The sequence below is a fragment of the Hyla sarda genome, chromosome 6, assembly GCF_029499605.1.
Source record: "Hyla sarda isolate aHylSar1 chromosome 6, aHylSar1.hap1, whole genome shotgun sequence".
NCBI classification, from domain to species: domain Eukaryota; kingdom Metazoa; phylum Chordata; class Amphibia; order Anura; family Hylidae; genus Hyla; species Hyla sarda.
Window position 1 is genome coordinate 187,002,895 of NC_079194.1, and position 19,354 is coordinate 187,022,248.

Consider the following 19,354-nt stretch of genomic DNA (forward strand, 5'->3'; position numbering starts at 1 on the left):
TCCTGCCCGGCCAGTAGTGTGCCCCCAGAGTGGGTGTTTTGTGTGGCGAGGACCATAGTAACCTCAAGGAAAACTCGTCTGTCCACAAAAAAATAAGGAGAGACTGACCTTTGGGAAGATAAATCAGGCATGGATCAGCCAGGATTTCTCTCCACTAATGCCTGATGCATAGTAGATTGACCATGGTGCCACACCAACACTTCCCAAACATGGATAGTGCAAAATATATTTAAAGTGCTGCTTCCCAGTTACAAACATTCCTCGGCATCAGACCACAAGTAAGTATTGAGGAAATGTATTAGCTAAAACTTAAAGGGGTTATCCACCATAAGGTTATTTTAATACGTACCTGGCAGACAGTAATGGACATGCTTAGGAATGATCTGTGCTTGTCTTGCGGCTAAATGGCTATGTTGTGAGATTACCATAACACTGTGGCTAGCTTTTTGTGAACTGGTATTTCCTGTTTGAGTTTTCTTTTTTGCCTACAAATCCCATAATTCCATTTTCCTCCCTCCCACACATCAGCCACCCCACCCATCAGCCACCCCACCCATTGAAACATAAATGAGCCACATTTATTCAAAAGAACTGTGGTTTTCAATCAGGGTGCCTACAGCTGTTGCATTTGTAGCAGATTGATCTCTCTCCCACCAAGTGATCACTCCAGCCATTGAGGCAGACAGGCTTCCTGTCATCAGCTGACTAATGAGTCAGGTCTCGACCACATTGCAACCTGGGTAAAATCTGAGATAACAGTAATTTGGTATGCTGTTGAAAATAAATATTGGAGTGAAAATCACAGAAGAATTGTGAGAAAAATATTAGGGCGAGAGTAGGGTCCTACAGGGGAATTTTTAACCCCACCTGCTGCAATCGACAATATGTTGTTCCCACATTTTTCGAGGGAAGTGTTACTCGTCTTAAAAAGTGCGGCCCCACACAGGAACTTCTCCCTATTTCCACCTGAAAACCCTGGGAAATGACTGTGTTTGCAGGTGGAAATAGGGAGAGGTTCCTGTGAGGGGCCACCCTTCTTAGGGCAAGTAACACTTGCCAAGAAGGGAATTAATAGTGCGAGAGTAGGGCCTTACAGGGGAAGTTTTTACCCCTACTTTTTACAATGGACCATACGTTGTTCCCTTCCACCTTTTAGAGGTCTTTGCATCACATCAATACTTGGTGGTGTAGGTGGCACATGGCGTTTTTTTGCACACCTTTCCTTTTGTTTGATTTAAACAAAAATTTGGGTACATATATTTAATCCTAAGAATATTATTAAAAGTAAAGTTTTACGTAATGCATCTCCTCAATACTTACTTGTGCACACGAACACTTTTACTGAAGAGACTGTTTTCTTCTGCCTACCTGCCTCAGCTACTATTCTGATCCGACCACCCGCCTGATGCCACACATCTGATGCCAAGTTCTCCTTTTTTCACCCACCTTCGTCACCTGGTACTGGTATTGCCACCCACCGCCCCACTATGTCACCAGGTCACTTTCAGGACTCCTGATGCTGCTGCTGCCACCTTAAGGCTGACTAATTATCCCACCATATGTTCTCCTCATGCTGATGCCAGCTCCACGATGTGTTATTCAGCCATTATATGGTCTCTTCATTCTGCCACCATCTCCAGGCTGTGTCATTCAGCCACTATTTGGTCTGCTCTTGCTGCCGCCAACTACAGGCTTTGTCTTTCAGCCACTATATGGTCTCCTCATGCTTCCGTCACTTCCAGGCTGTATCACTGTACAGCCATGTGGTCTCCTCATGCTGCTGGCACATTAAATGAAACTTTTTAGGTTCATCTATTTGAAATCTTCAATTTAAATGTTAAAAAATATCTTCAATCTTTTCAATTGTGATGCCCTATGGTCTTGTCAGGCTGCCACCTCCAAGCTGTGTCATTCAGCCACTATATGGCCTCCTCATACTGATGCCACCTCCAGGCTCTGTCATTGTGCCGCTCTGCCACAGTGATTCTAATGGCGACACCTCTAATCTGCATGTCATACTGCATGTCATACTTAATAACAGTATTATTTCACTAAACCAGCACACACCCCATGCATGTTACAGCAAGTATTCTACACCCCTATTGAGGCTCTCTATAGGCCAAAAATAGTCGGTTTTGAATACAGATTCACCGCAAATAAATTCGGACTGAACTATATTTTTCAAAAAATTCGCCAAATCGGGCAAATCGAATTTTTCAAAAATTCGCTCATCTCTACTTATAACAGTCTCTTTGCTCTACTGTTTTTAAGGTTTAGGCTTAATGAAGGAGACCCCCCTACTTCCTTCAGTTTTAATCAGTATTAATCTTCTTTCATTTGTCTGAGTAAGTTCACCAAAGTCCTTTTCTCCTAGCAGTCTAGCAGACGTTAATGGTGTCTCCTTTCCTCCTTCACCTGCATGTATCCTCCAAATGTTGGTAGAAGCTCTCACCTAAATGTATTTAGGTGCACTACTGATGCACTACTGTGGTAGATGTAAACAGTGACATATGGCTAACCCTCAAACTGATGTTAAAATTGAGACATTAGCCAGTATATCCTTATATGAAGGACATACCTGAGCCCACACACCAACGCCACAGTTTCTCAAGTGGCACGGGACCTAACACTAAACCTATCTGTGCCATATGGGCAATACCAGGGGCCAGTGGGCAATTACAGTAGCATTAGGTCTTACTCAGCCTGCTCCCAGTTACCTCCAGTGTGGCTGGGCACACATACAATGGGAGGAGGGAGGCCAGCTATAAGCTCCACCCAAGTTTGCTAATGTGTTGCCGGCCTCCCAGGTGAACCTTAATGCTGCCTAGAAAGTCATCAAGGTGCATTAAATGTGGAGTTTATACACCTCCAAATATAGGATTTAAACAACAAAATCCTATATTACACCTTCACCTTCCAGAGATGCAGCTATTACAGCATGGGGACGGCCCCTTTTTCCCTGCCGGTTTTCAGCTTATTCCAAAACCAGAAACAAGCTTCCGCTGTATTCGCTGATAGATGGGAAGGAGGGGGAGGCAGACTGCCTCCACCTGCACCTGCTCCCCCATCCCCTGAGACACACTATGTAGCCTACCAGAACAGGTTCGCACCCCACGGATGGCAGGATATGGCCATCAGCGTGGGTCCCAGACATCGCTCCATAGATCCTCTGAGCCGTACCCTGCGAATTTCGTTCGACATTCCTGCGATATGCTGCAGCTTTTTTACACGGCGCTTCACCGTGGCAACTCACCAACCCGCAGAGCAAATGGAGACTTTCAGTCGCTCCACAGCCCCACATCCGGGGGATGGGAGGTGATCCCACGCCAGGTAGGGCCAGGTAGTAGCTCAGGGGAGAGGGAACGTGCAGGAATATGTTCATCTTACACCATGACAGCGCTGATCGTTTGTTTATTTTTACACTTATATTAATGGGATCTTGTGTACCATATGAAACGTAAGCTGAATGAAAGAGGTGAGATATCCGATTACCATTTTGTCTTTTTTTATTTTCTTTATATAGTGGATGAATTATTGCTTTCTATGTTTTATTGCTACCTGCTGATCTCTTTTGATAAGTTTTATTGCCATAATCATTAAAAGTTACATCTTAAGAAGTGGACTGCTCGGTTACGTATTTTCGATGTCCATGTTATATTGAGTACTGTTTGTTGGTGAAATATATTGCAAATAATGTAGGGGTTGTTTTCCCATTTTCTTTGGTCTCGTGTTTGTTTATTAACATAATATATTTTAGTAATGTAATTAAATAACAATTTATAGTAACACTTGTCCCTTTGCCACTACTGAGTCCAGATCCTCTGTAAACTGACAATTCCATTTGGAGTTTCATTCTTCCCAACATTCCTGCTCAAATTGATTTTGCCAGTGACCTACAGAAATAGAAAGGAAATAGACTCAAGAGCAAATAGAATATTTATCTATTCTATAACAGTCTTTTACGCTGTCCTTAATCATCAGGTATGGAGAAATCTGCTAATAACATTGGTAGATTTTATAATGAGATTTTTTTAAGAACTGGAGAAAGCCTGGGATTGTCTTAAGGCCATATTCTAATTTGTAAAATTTCCCGAATATATTGATGGTTATTAGTCCTATGTTCGTGAAACTCGCATATTTGCTTTGTTCATTCACTTTTTTTTCCCATGCGCAAAGTTGAAAAGTCGCAGTTGATAAGAAAAAAATTGCTTTCCGTTGGATTACCCCTTTAACATACTAATGGAGACAAACAAACAGAAAGGATGGTCAACAAGCTGGATCATAAGACCAAGAGGACAACAAAAGTACAGAATTAAGAAGCAAAGGGTTAACCAATTTCAGAACCAAAGTCACAAAAAAACTGAAAAAAAAGAATCAGATGCAGATGCAAGTAAATGTTAGCTTTAGAGAATATCTATTTTACAGGCAAAGACTGAGAGACAGCTGCACTCTTAAACAGCCAAACTATGTGGACTCAAAGAGGACGCAGTAAGTGCCAGGGAAAAACCAGACAGGATAGGCCAGGGCATCTCCACAACAACCACAAGCTTTGCCAGAGATTAGGAAGGTTTAACCCTCAAGGCATAACTAGGTCAATTTGCTTCTCTAGTGGCTTCTTGGCACCTCCCCAAGCACTTCTTGGCACCTCCCCTAGCTGTGCTCTTGTGCTTTGGAATAGCATTTGGGGGGAGGCACAAATCCTTTGGGTCTTTGCTTCAGGCAATTACAAACACCTTTGTTACACCACTGGACATTATATATATATATATATATATATATATATATATATATATATCCTTTTACCCCTTAAGGACCACAGGCGTACAGGTACGCCCTGATGCCCTGGTACTTAAGGACGAAGTCAGGGCCGGGACCGGACTGGGAGGCCTGCTGAAATCATTCAGCAGGCATCCCGTGACAACACCAAGGGGAGTCCTGAGACTTCTGAATTCACATCGGCGATCTGTGGCAATCCAGTCATACGGGTCACGTGTGATCTGATGACCTGGAATTAGAAGGTGATCAGCGGTGTAGTATACACCTCCAATCAGCTCCTGTTGCTGCAGGGTTGTGATAATCCTGTCAAACCCCCCCACCCCAGGAGCGCTGTTATTGGTCGGACGATCGTCAGAACAATAACAGCTGGCCGAGGAGGGGCTAATGTCCCTTTCTCTCTGCTCTGCTCGCCCACCGAGCTCAGTCATCGGGCAGAGCTGAGAGGAGAAGCCAGGGACCCCCCTGTGTCAAAATCTGTGCCCCTCAGGGCAGGAGTGTAAAAAAAAAATTTTTACCCCCTTTTTACCCCCTCATAGATCCTCAAGGGTCCGCCGCAGATTTAGCAGTGCAACCCAGGGCCTATTAGGGTTTCAGAGCACTGCGATTTTCCACCCTTATTTTTTCAGGCCACAGTATTTTTTTAATTTTATTACAACGATGTGTGATTTGTAATCACACACCGTTATATATAGTATATACAAAGCCTACACAAAGCACATGCACTAAACACATCGAGGCCCCCCCCCCCCCACACACACCCTTCCCCCCGCCACTGTCCCCCCCCACCACCACCGTAGAAAAAAGGCGATGGCCCATCGGGAATATTCAGTGGAGGAGGCATACGCTTTACTTGCCTCCGACTCTGAATCTGCCAGTGTGGATAAGGAAGGTCCTATTTTTCTGTGTTCTTCCTTGTCCTCCTCATCACCTAGCAGTGATGATGAGTTCCCCAAAAGGCGTCGGAGACGCTGCAAGGCGAGCCCATGCACACCCCCATGAAAGTGAACCAGTGGCCGACCCTGTAATAGGAGTCCAACAGCCCAGACGAGTATACCGAAGCCCCCTTCCGGTGAACCTGTCTGGAGACCCCAAGAGGGAAATCAGCCACCAATTCCTGAGTTTGTTGGCAACTCAGGATTCCGGATTGACATGGCCTGGATACACTGAAATAGACTATTTTAGTTATTATTTCAGTGACGACTTTGTCAATCTAATGGTATAGCATACAAACTTGTACGCCCTACAGTTCATTGCCCAAAACCCTGATTCGCTTTTGACTAGGCCCAATGAATGGTACGCTGTTAATGCAGCCAAAATGAGGACATTTTGGGGCCTCTTGCTGCATATGGGCCTAGTCAAAAAACCCAATGTCAGGCAGTACTGGAGTGGAGACGTCCCCTACCAGACCCTGCTTTGCAGTATGGCCATGGCACAGAGTTGGTTAGAGGCCATTTGAAAATGCCTGCAGTGCACCATGTCCCCCTCAAGGTGATCCCACCTATGACCAGCTCTACAAAGTGAGGCCGGTCATAGATCACTTTGGGGCCAAGTTTTGGGAGGCTTATGTACCCCTCAATGGAGCTCTCGGTAGATAAGTCTCTTATCAGTTTTAAGGGGAGACTCATCTTCCGACAGTATATTCCCTCAAAGCCGGTGCGGTATGGCGTGAAACTCTACAAACTTTGTGAGAGTACCTCCGGGTACACTTGCAAGTTTAGAGTATATGAGGGACAGAATTCCCATATTGAACCCCCAGAATGTCCCACCACTCTGGGTGTTAGTGAGAAACTCACTTGGGACCTTGTGCACCTATGGCTGGATAAGGGTTACCACGTGTACATCAACAACTTTTATACCAGCATCCCTCTGTTCACATCCCTTGCCGCCAGATCCATGTCCATTTGTGGGACCGTGCAGAAGAACCACAGAGGCCTCCCTCTAAATTTTGTTCAGACACCTATGCCCAAGGAAGAGTCCCATGCCCTTACCCATGAAGACCTGTTGCTGGTCAGGTATAAGGATAAGAGGGATGTCCTTATGCTGACCACAATTCATGGTAACGGCAGCTCACCTGTCCTTGTGCGAAGTAGCACAACATCGGTCCTCAAGCCCGATTGTATTCTGGACTACAATTGGTATATGGGGGAGTTGATCTTTCTGATCAAGTCCTCAAGCCATACATGGCCATGCGGAAAACACGGGTATGGTACAAAAAATTTGCGGTCTAATTGGTACAGGTTGCCATGTACAACTTTTTTGTACTGTCCCCGTACGCTGGCAAAACATGGACATTCCTTCCGTTCCAAGAAGAAGTCCTAAGGGCCCTGATCTTTGCTGACCAGGAAAGAGCAGGCAGGAGTTCCCAAGGAACTGGAAATATAGGTGCCAGGATTGTCCCAGGCCAGCATTTTCCAGGTGAGGTCCCCCACACTGGAAAGAAGGGACGATCCTAGAAAAAACTGCAGAGTGTGTCACAAGAGGGGGATACGGAAGGACACCAACACTCAATGTGACACTTGCCCCGATCATCCGGGTCTCTGCATTAGAAACTGCTTTAGAGAGTATCACACTTCCATGGAGTACTAAATGTCCAGAGTACATTCCAAATTTTAACCCCATAAACCACTAAATTACCCAAAGAAAACTCTTATAGAAATAAAAAAAAAAAATGGATAAGACCTCTGGGGGTATTTTTTTCCCAAAATGGGTCATGGGTCACTGAGTCACTATCACCAGGGACTTTTTATGTTGCCTCAAATGCGCAGCGCTCTCTCTCCACCTGAGCGGGGTGCACATGTGAGTCAATAGGTTAGGGACGGCCACACACATCACATTCCCAGAATGATGATTAAGAGCATAGGGTTTGGGGTGGGCATATTTTTTTTTATTTTGGCTATGCTCTGGGTCTTCATTCTGGGAACATAACCTATTTTGTCATTTTATGGCACACTGTACACAACTTTAGTAATTTAGTGTAACCCATGGAGCATGTTCCTTGAGGTTGGATCCTGCTGTTCTGGCTCCATAGAAGCTCAGTAAATGCTCATGGACCCTGACTGCGCTCCAGCTCTACCGAGACCTGTTGTGCACCCGCACAGCAGTTTACCTGAAGATATACACCAAAGAAATGTATTTGCAAATTTATGGTGATATTTTCGCCTATTGCCACTTGTGAAAATGAACAATTTGGGGTAACCCAAGCATTTTAGTATAAAAAAAATCACATTTTCCTTTTCACATCCTACTTTAACCCCTTAAGGACTCAGACAATTTAATTTTTACGTTTTCATTTTTTCCTCCTCGCCTTCTAAAAATCATAACTCTTTTATATTTTCATCCACAGACTAGTATGAGGGCTTGTTTTTTGCGCGACCAGTTGTCCTTTGTAATGACATCACTCATTATATCATAAAATGTATGGCGCAACCAAAAAACACTATTTTTGTGGGGAAATTAAAACGAAAAACGCAATTTTGCTAATTTTGGAAGGTTTTGTTTTCACGCCGTACAGTTTATGGTAAAAATGACATGTGTTCTTTATTCTGAGGGTCAATACGATTAAAATGATACCCATTATCATATACTTTTATATTATTGTTGCGCTTAAAAAAAATCACAAGCTTTTTAACCAAATTAGTACGTTTATAATCCCTTTATTTTGATGACCTCTAACTTTTTTATTTTTCCGTATAAGCGGCAGTATGGGGGCTAATTTTTTGCGCCATGATCTGTACTTTTTATGAAACCACATTTGCATATAAAAAACTTTTAATACATTTTTTATAATTTTTTTTTAATAAAATGTATTAAAAAAGTAGGAATTTTGGACGTTTTTTTTTTTTTTTTCGTTCACACCGTTCACCGTACGGGATCATTAACATTTTATTTTAATAGTTCGCATGCAGCGATACCAAATATGTCTATAAAAAATGTTTTTTACCCTTTTTGGGGGTAAAATAGGAAAAAACGGACGTTTAACTTTTTTATTGGGGGAGGGGATTTTTCACTTTTTTTTTACTTTTACTTTTACATTTTTTTACATTTTTTTTAACACTTGAATAGTCCCCATAGGGGACTATTCATAGCAATACCATGATTGCTAATACTGATCTGTTCTATGTATAGGACATAGAACAGATCAGTATTATCGGTCATCTCCTGCTCTGGTCTGATCGATCACAGACCAGAGCAGAAGACGCCGGGAGCCGGACGGAGGAAGGAGAGGGGACCTCCGTCCGGCGTTCTGAATGATCGGATCCCCGCAGCAGCGCTGCGGGCGATCCGATCGTTCATTTAAATCGCAAACTGCCGCAGATGCCGGGATCTGTATTGATCCCGGCACCTGAGGAGTTAATGGCGGACGCCCGCGAGATCGCGGGCATCGGCCATTGCCGGCGGGTCCCTGGCTGCGATCAGCAGCCGGGATCAGCCGTGCATGACACGGGCATCGCTCCGATGCCCGCGGTTATGCACAGGACGTAAATGTACGTCCTGGTGCGTTAAGTACCAACTCAACAGGACGTACATTTACGTCCTGCTTCCTTAAGGGGTTAATGAACATTTATCAAACACCTATGGGGTGTTAAGGCTTACTGTACTCCTTGTTACGTTCCTTGAGGGGTGTAGTTTCCAAATTAGTATGCCATGTGTTTTTTTTTTTTTTGCTGTTTGGGGGGGGGGGGGTGGGGTTCTCCTATTACCCCTTGTAAAAATGTTACATTTGGCAGAAAACCAGCATTTTTGTGAAAAAAAATTAATTTACACATCCAACGTTAATGAAAGGTCGTCAAACACCTGCGGGGTGTTAAGCCTCACTGTACTTGTTACGTTGTTACGTTGCTTGAGAGGTGTCATTTCCAGAATAGTATGCCATGTGGGGGGGGGGGGGTTGTTGCTAGAGGCTTCCTAAATGTGACATTCCCCCAAAAAAACATTTCAGAAAAACTCACTCTCCCATTGTCGCTCCTTCTCTTCTGAGCCCCCTACTGCACCCGCCGAACACTTTACATACACATATGAGGTATTTCCTTACTTGAGAGAAATTGGGTTACAAATTTTGAGGGGAGTTCTCTCTTTTTATCTCTTGTAAAAATTCAAAAATGTGTTCTACAAGATTATGCGAGTGTAAAAAATGAAGACTTAGAATTTTCTCCTTCATTTTGCTGCTATTCATCTAAAACACCTAAAGGGTTAACACACTTACTGAATGCTATTTTGAATACTTTAAGGGGTGCAGTTTTTATAATGGGGCCATTTGTGGGGTATTTCCAATATAAAGACCCTTCAAATCCACTTCAAAACTGAACTGGTCCCTGAAAAATTCCAATATTGAAAATTTTGTGAAAAATTTAAAAATTGCTGCTGAACTTTGAAGCCCTCTCCAAAAGTAAAAACATGTCAACTTTATGATGCCAACGTAAAGTCAACATATTGTATATGTGAATCAGTATATAATTTATTTGATATGTCTATTTTCCTTACAAGCAGAGAGCTTTAAAGTTAGAAAAATGCTAAATTTACAATTTTTTATCAAATTTTAGAATTTTTCACCAAGAAATGATGCAAGTATGGACAAAAACATATAATAGAATATGTCATGAAAAAACTACCTGGGAATCAAATTCATAAGTAAAAGAATCCCAGAGTTATTAATGCTTAAAGTGACAGTGGTCAGATGTGCAAAAATATGCTCTGGTCCTTAAAGGGGTACTCCGGTGCTTAAACATCATATCCCCTATCCAAAGAATAGGGGATAAGATGTCTGATCGCGGGAGTCCCGCCGCTGGGGACCCCCGGGATCATGCACGCGGCACCCCGTTTGTAATCAGACCCGGAGCGTGTTCGCTCCGGGTCTGATTATGGTCGACCGCAAGGTGGGCGGCATGTGACGTCACGTCTCCGCCCCCGTGTGACATCACGCTCCGCCCCTCATTGCAAGCCTACGGGAGGGGGCGTGATAGCTATCACGCCCCCTCCCGTAGGCTTGCATTGAGGGGCGGAGCGTGACGTCACACGGGGCGGAGGCGTGACGTCACACGCCGCCGGCCCTGCGGTCGCCGGTAATCAGTCCCGGAGCGAACACGCTCCGGGCACTGATTACAAACGGGGTGCCGCGTGCATGATTCCGGGGGTCCCCAGCGGCGGGACTCCCACGATCAGGCATCTTATCCCCTATCCTTTGGATAGGGGATAAGATGTTTAAGCACCGGAGTACCCCTTTAAAGGGGTACTACGCCCCTAGACATCTTATCCCCTATCCAAAGGATAGGGGATAAGATTTCAGATCGCTGCGATCCCACTTCTGGGGACCCCTGGGATCCCCACTGCGGCACCCCACTATCACTACAGCACAGAGAGAGTTCGCTCTGTGCATAATGACGGGCGATACAGGGGACAGAGCAGCGTGACATCATGGCTCCGCCCCTCGTGACATCACGGCCCGTCCCCTTAATGCAAGTCTATGGCAGGGGGCGTGACGACCGCCACGCCCCCTCCCATAGACTTGTATTGAAAGGGGTGGGCCATGACGTCACGAGGGGTGGATCCATGATGTAACGATGCTCCGGCCTCTGTATTGCCCGTCATTACGTGCAGAGCAAACTCGCTCTGTGCTGTAATGATAGGGGGGTGCCACAGCGGTGATCTGACATCTTATCCCCTATCCTTTAGGGGATACGATGTCTAGGGGCGTAGTACCCCTTTAAGGTGAAAATGGGGTTAAGAACCAGTCTGAGCACCATTTGCATGAATCAGGGTTAAATCCTTTCTAAACTTGAAAGACATTTCACCTTCACAAGACACGGTTTCGATAATTTAATTTGTGGATCGTTCTTTTCTTTTTCCTGCCAAAACCACTTTTAATCTTGCCTTTTGTTGTTTTGCTGGAGAAGGGTGTTTGAAAGATGACCCAATGCTTGCTACAGTAGAATAGGTTTCTAATTAGGAATCGGTCACACTCGGGTAGACAACCACTCTGTTTACCGAGATGTAACAACGCAGCGATTCACACCTGCAGAGACAGCATTAAGATTCACGTTTTCTTTTATTTTTCACTCCACATTTATCATTGTTAATTTGCTTTTAATCCATTTGCATCATTTTAAGGTCTAGCATGTAAATGCCACAATATCCTACTACAATGTATCAATTTTATATAATTCTCTGATTGGCTTAAGGGGATAATTAAGACATATTGTAAGTCTGCTTTAGCTCCCGATACTACCTCCCCTAAGTAGGTTTTTTTCATGGTTTTATTATGTTTCAGAGGGGAAAACACATAGCGAAATTGCGTACATTTTACAATGCAGTAATTTACTCTCTAGTTAAAGGGGTATTCCAGGATTTTTTTTATTTGACTATGCTATAGGGGCTGTAAAGTTAGTAGTTCATAATATAGTGTCTGTACCTGTTTGTGATGGTTTTCTCACAATTCTTCTGTGATTTTCACCCCAATATTTATTTTTAACAGCATACAAAATGACAGTTGTCTCAGATTTTTCCCAGCTTGCAATGAGGCCGAGACATGACTCACTAGCCATCTGATGACAGGGAGCCTGTCTGCTTTAATGGGTGGAGGGATCGCTTGGTGGGAGAGAGATCAATCTGCAACTAATGCAACCGCTGTAGGCACCCTGATTGAAAACCACAAGTCTTTTGAATGGATGCAGCTCATTTATGTTTCAATGGGTAGGGTGGCTGATGTGTGGGAGGGAGGAAATGGTATTGTGGAATTTGTAGTCAAAAAAATAAAAGTCAAACAGGAAATACCTGTTCACAAAAAGCTAGCCACAGTGTTATGGCAATCTCATAACATAGCAATTTAGCCTCAAGACAAGTGCAGATGCTTCCTAAGCATGTCCATTACTGTCTGCCAGGTACGTACTAAAATTACCTTATGGTGGATAACCCCTTTAAGTAACACTTATAAAACAAAAATGGTAACAAGGGCCCTCATACAGCCCTGTAAATATAAACATTATAGGGATTACAAAAGTAAAATTTTAAGCATACTTATTTTGTCAAAAAGTTTGACTTTTAATGAAAAATAGTACAATAAAATAAAAGCTTTTTAAATATAGATATGTTTAGAGAGTATTGAGTATAATAGTATTGAGCAACAGAATAAAAATAAAAGCCCTCATGGGGATGGAAAAATAAAAGAGTTATGGCTCTTTAAAAGGAGGAAAAAAATGAAAATGTGTCCTCAAGGCTCATGTACAACTTTTCCTCTTTTGAAAATACTCTCCAAGATAATGTAGAACATATTCTCAGTCATGGCCTGAAACCTGGATTAAAGGGGTTCTCCGGTGGAAAACTTATTTTATTTAAATCAACTGGTGCCAGAACGTTAAACAGGTTTGTAAATTACTTCTATTAAAAAATCTTAATCCTTGCAGCACTTATTAGCTGCTGAATACTACAGAGGAAATTATTTTCTTTTTGGAACACAGAACTGTCTGCTGACATCATGACCACAGTGCTCTCTGCTGACATCTCTGTCCATTTTAGGAACTGTCCAGAGCAGCATATGTTTTCTATGGGGATTTTCTCCTACTCTGGACAGTTCCTAAAATGGACAGAGATGTCAGCAGAGAGCACTGTGCTCGTGATGTCAGCAGAGAGCTCTGTGTTCTAAAAAGAAAATAATTTCCCCTGTAGTATTCAGCAGCTAATAAGTACTGCAAGGATTAAGACTTTTTAATAGAAGTAATTTACAAATCTGTTTAACTTTCTGGCACCAGTGGAATTAAATAAAAAAAGTTTTCCACCGGAGTACCCCTTTAACCCCTTAAGACCCAGCCATTTTACACCTTAGGACCCAGCCATTTTTTGCACATCTGACCACTGTCCCTTTTAACATTAATAACTCTGGAATGCTTTTACTTATCATTCTGATTCCGAAATTGTTTTTTCGTGACATATTTTACTTTAACATGGTGGTAAAATTTTGTGGTAACTTGCATCCTTTCTTGGTGAAAAATCCCCAAATTTGATGAAAAATTTGAAAATTTTGCATTTTTCTAACTTTGAAGCTCTCTGCTTGTAAGGAAAATGGATATTCCAAATAATTTTAATTTTTATTCACATTTCCAATATGTCTACTTTATGTTTGCATCATAAAATTGACATGTTTTTACTTTTGGAAGACACCAGAGGGCTTCAAAGTTCAGCAGCAATTTTCCAATTTTTCACAAAAATTCCAAACTCACAATTTTTCAGGGACCAGTTCAGGTTTGAAGTGGATTTGAAGGGTCTTCATATTAGAAATACCCCACAAATGACCCCATTATAAAAACTGCACCCCCCAACGTATTCAAAATGACGTTCAGTCAGCGTTTTAACCCTTTAGGTGTTTCACAGGAATAACAGCAAAGTGAAGGAGAAAAAATCTCCATTTTTACACTCGCATGTTCTTGTAGACCCAATTTTTGAAATTTTACAAGGGGTAAAAGGAGAAAATGTATACTTATATTTGTGGCCCAATTTCTCTCGAGTAAGGACATACCTCATATGTCTATGTAAATGGCGCAGTAGAGGGCTCAGAAGCGAAGGAGCGACAAGGGAATTTTGGAGAGTACGTTTTTTTAAATGGTTTTTGGGGGGCATGTTGCATTTAGGAAGCCCCTATGGTGCCAGAACAGCAAAAATCCCCCACATGGCATACCATTTTGGAAACTAGACTCCTTGAGGTACGTAACAAGGAATAAAATGAGCCTTAATACCCCACAGGGGTTTCACTACTTTTGCATATGTAAAAAAATAAAAATAAAATTTCATTAAAATGTGTGTTTCCCCCAAAATTTCACATTTTTGCAAGGATTAATAGCAGAAAATACCCCCCAAACATTGTAACCCCATCTCTTCTGAGTATGGCGGTACCCCATAAGTTGACCTGAAGTGTGCTATGGGTGAACTACAATGCTCAGAAGAGGAGGAGTCATATTTGGCTTTTTGAGAGCAAATTTTGCTCGGGGGCATGTCGCATTTAGGAAGCCCCTATGGTGCCAGGACAGCAAAAAAAAAAACACATGGCATACCATTTTGGAAACTAGACCCTTTGTGGAACGTAACAAGAAATAAAGTGAGCCTTAATACCCCACAGGGGTTTCACGACTTTTGCATACGTAAAAAAAAAAATTAACTAAAAGGTGTGTTTCTCCCCCAAATTTCACATTTTTGCAAGGGTTAATAGCAGAAAATCCCCCCAAAATTTGTAACCACATCTCTTCTGAGTATGGAGGTACCCCATTAGTTGACCTGAAGTGCACTACGGGCGAACTACAATGCTCAGAAGAGAAGGAGTCATATTTGGCTTTTTGAGAGCAAATTTTGCTCGGGGGGCATGTCGCATTTAGGAAGCCCATATGGTGCCAGGACAGCAAAATAACCCCCACATGGCATACCATTTTGGAAATTAGACCCCTTGAGGAACATAACAAGGTGTAAAGTGAGCATTTACCCCCCACTGGAATCTGTCATATCTTTGGAACAGCTGTCATATCTTTGGAACAGAGGGCTGTACAAAATTTTTAATTTGCACAGCCCACTGTTCCAAAGATCTGTCAGACACCTGTGGGGTGTAAATTCTCACTGCACCCCTCATTACATTCCGTGAGGGGTGTAGTTTCCGAAATGGGGTCACATGTGTTTTTTTTTTATTTTATTTTTTTTTGCGTTTGTCAAAACCGCTGTAACAATCAGCCACCCCTGTGCAAATCACCTCAAATGTACATGGCGCACTCTCCCTTCTGGGCCTTGTTGTGCGCCCCCAGAGCACTTTGCGCCCACATATGGGGTATCTCCGTAGTCGGGAGAATTTGCGTTACAAATTTTGGGGGCTTTTTTCCCCTTTACCTCTTGTCAAAATGAAAAGTATAGGGCAACACCAGCATGTTAGTGTAAAAAGTTAATTTTTTTACACTAACATGCTGGTGTAGACCCCAACTTCACCTTTTCATAAGGGGTGAAAGGAGAAAAAGACCCCCAAGATTTGTTAGGCAATTTCTCCCGAGTACGGCGATACCCCATATGTGACCCTAAACTGTTGCCTTGAAATACGACAGGGCTCCGAATTGAGAGCGCCATGTGCATTTGAGGCCTGAATTAGGGATTGGCATAGGGGTGGACATAGGGGTATTCTACGCCAGTGATTCCCAAACAGGGTGCCTCCAGCTGTTGCAAAATACCCAGCATGCCTGGACAGTCAACGGCTGTCCGGCAATACTGGGAGTTGTTGTTTTGCAACAGCTGGAGGCTCCATTTTGGAAAGAGTGGCGTACCAGACGTTTTTCATTTTTATTGGGGAGGGGGGCTGTGTAAGGGTATGTGTTTATGTAGTGTGTTTTACTTTTTATTTTATTTTGTGTTAGTGTAGTGTTTTTAGGGTACAGACACACGGGTCGGGGATTACAGCGAGTTTTCCGCTGCGAGTTTGAGCTGCCGTGCAAAATTTGCTGCATTGCAAACTTGCAGCCTGATACTCACTGTAAGCCCCCTGCCCATGTGAATGTACCCTGTACATTCACAGGGGGGGGGGACCTCCAGCTGTTGCAAAACTACAACTCCCAGCATGCACAGTCTCAGTGCATGCTGGTAGTTATAGTTTTGCAACAGCTAGAGGCACACGGGTTGGGAAACACTGAGTTAGGAAACAGACAATGTTTCCCAACCAGTGTGCCTCCAGCTGTTGCAAAACCACAACTCCCAAACATTCTCAGGCATGCTGGAAGTAGTAGTTCGGCAACATCTTTAGAGCCAGATGTTGCCGAACTACAACTCCCAGCATGCTTGGAGTTGTAGTTTTGCAACATCTGGAGGACTACAGTTTGCAGACCACTAATGCAGTGGTTCCCAATCTGTGCCCTTCCAGTTGTTGCAAAACTACAACTCCCAGTATACCAAAACTGTCCAGGCATGCTGGGAGTTGTAGTTCTGCAACATCTGAAGGGCCAGATGTTACAGAACTACAACTCCCATCATGCCTGGACAGTAAGGGCATGCTGAGGATGTGTAGTTTTGCAACATCTGGAAGGGCACAGTGGTCTCCAAACTGTGGACCTCCAGAAGTTGCAAAACTGCAACTCCCAGCATGCCCAGATGCCAAGGGCTGTCTGGGCATGCTGGGAGTTGTAGTTTACAGGGTCCCATTACAGCAATGCATGTCGCTTTACAGAGACGTGCATTGCTGTAAAGGGCCTGACCGTGGCTGAAGATCTACTCACCTGTCGCCGCCGCCTTCACGCCGGGATCCGGGTCTTCAGGGACGAGGTAAGTACCGGGGCTGGTCCCCAGCACTCCCCCGTCCCCCGCCGCGTCCTCCCGTCTTCCTCCCGTCCTCTCCGGACTTCAAGGGGCCGGGCAGGACGGGAGGAAGTAACCGCCCCCTCCCCTGCGATTGGTCGGTTAACTAACCGACAGATCGCAGGGAATAGGAGGAGGTGGCCGGCTTGCCACCTCGCTCCTATTCTTTAGCATGGTCCTGGCTGTCTGTGACAGCTGGGATCATGCAAAATTACCGGGGGGTCGGGTCCCAGAGACCCGATCAGCCCGGTATCGCCGCAGATCGCAAGGGCGATTTCCCTTGCGATTTGGCTACATGGCCCCCCTCGGCGTTTGCCCTGGATGCCTGCTGAAGGATTTCAGCAGGCATCCGGTTCCGATCTCTGCCCGGCACGCGGCAGGGACCGGAAAACGTCCGGACGTGCGGGGACGTCCTGGGTCCTTAAAGCCCAGCGTGCGGGGACGTCCCCGTACGTCCTGGGTCCTTAAGAGGTTAAGAACAGTAATTTAAAGGGGTACTCCGGTGGAATTTTTTTTTTTCATATCAACTGGCTCTAAAAAGTTTATCAGATTTGTAAATTACTTCTAATAAAAAATCTTAATCCTTCCAGTACTTTTCAGTAGAGATGAGCGAACTTTAGAAAAATTTGATTCGGACGATTCACAGAATTTTTAGAAAAAATTAGTTTCAGACCGAATTTATTTGCGGTGAATCACTATTAAAAACGGCTATTTCTGGCCTACAGAGAGCCTCAATAGGGGTGAAGAACACTTTGCCTTGCCCTAACATGCATAGGGCGTTTGCTGTGTTGCTGTGAAATAATACTGTTATTCAGTAGGAAATGCAGATTACAGGCATTGCTATTAGAATCACTGCTGCAGAGCGTCGATGTGGCAGCAGGGAGACCATATGGTGTCAAAATTTAAGATATTAAAGATATTTTTAATGTAAATTTAATTTAATTTAATTTTATTTTATTTTAATTTTTTGAGTACTCCATTCTGGTGAGCATCGAGCTGGTGGTCCTCCGCCATGCGAGATACCACCTGTTCCAGCCCCTGCCTCTCAGCACCCCCCTGACTATGAAAGTGCGAATGTTTGATTTACTCAGTTATGGTTCATTGTTATCGTTCCAAGCTGTTCCATTGGATTCCTGTGCTAATTCCAAAGATAATATGACGTTGACAACTCGGTCTTGAAAAGATTACATAGATTTTTTTAAATTTAAATGTAAGATTTAGAATGGAAATAGAAACAGATAGCAATCCTACACTGCAAAGGTACAAGTCACACGGCTCCTCTCATTGGACCTCTGAGCTCCCCGTGCTGAATATGTCTGCCTGTTCGCTGGAGGTCCCGCAAGAGGAGCCGTGTGACTTGTACCTTTGCAGTGAGTGCAGGATTGCTATCTGTTTCTATTTCATTTCATTCTGACGCCTGTTATATTCAATGGCCTAGCACCACGTTGGACGAGTAATACCTGAATATCCACATTGGGGGAGGTTTATCAAAACCTGTCCAGAGGAAATGTTGCCAAGTTGCCCATAGCAACCAATCAGATCACTTCTTTCATTTTTAACAAGGCCTCTGCAAAATGAAAGAAGCAATCTGATTGGTTGCTATGGGCAGCTGGGCAACTTTTCCTTTGCACAGATTTTGATAAATCTCCCCCATTGTGTATCCTTTGCTCCACCTGGTTTGGTTATCAGCTGTATAGTGATTAGCAGTGCCACTCTGAAATTCTTTGTTGGACGTGGTAAATGTAAGATTTATATTAGATTCCCAAGTTTAATGACCCTGTGTTTACTTTGAACTAATACTGCATGACCACAAAACCCAATCTAACAAGGAGTCAAATGGCGGCACAATGAAAGAGCCTAGAAGTGGCAGCAGCACAAGGAGACCATATAGTGGCTGCACCACCCAGTCTGGGGGTGGCAACAGCCTGGCAAGACCATAGGGCCTCACAATAGAGAAGATTAAAGATATTTTTGACATTTTAAATTGAAGATTTTAGATATATAAAAATGTTGGTGCCAACAGCATAAGGAGACCATATGGTGGCACAATGACACAGCCTAGAGCTGGCGGCAGCATGATTAGACAATAGGGCTTCACAATCCCTAAGATTAAAAGATGAATTTTGAAATTGAAATTGAGGATTTCTGGTAGATAGTGCTACAATAAAATATTTTTAGTAATGTCTCAGTAATGGCCCAGAAGCATCAGCAAACCATATAGTGGCTGAATGGCACAGCCTGGAGCTGGCGGCAGCACGAGTAGACAATAGGGCTTTAC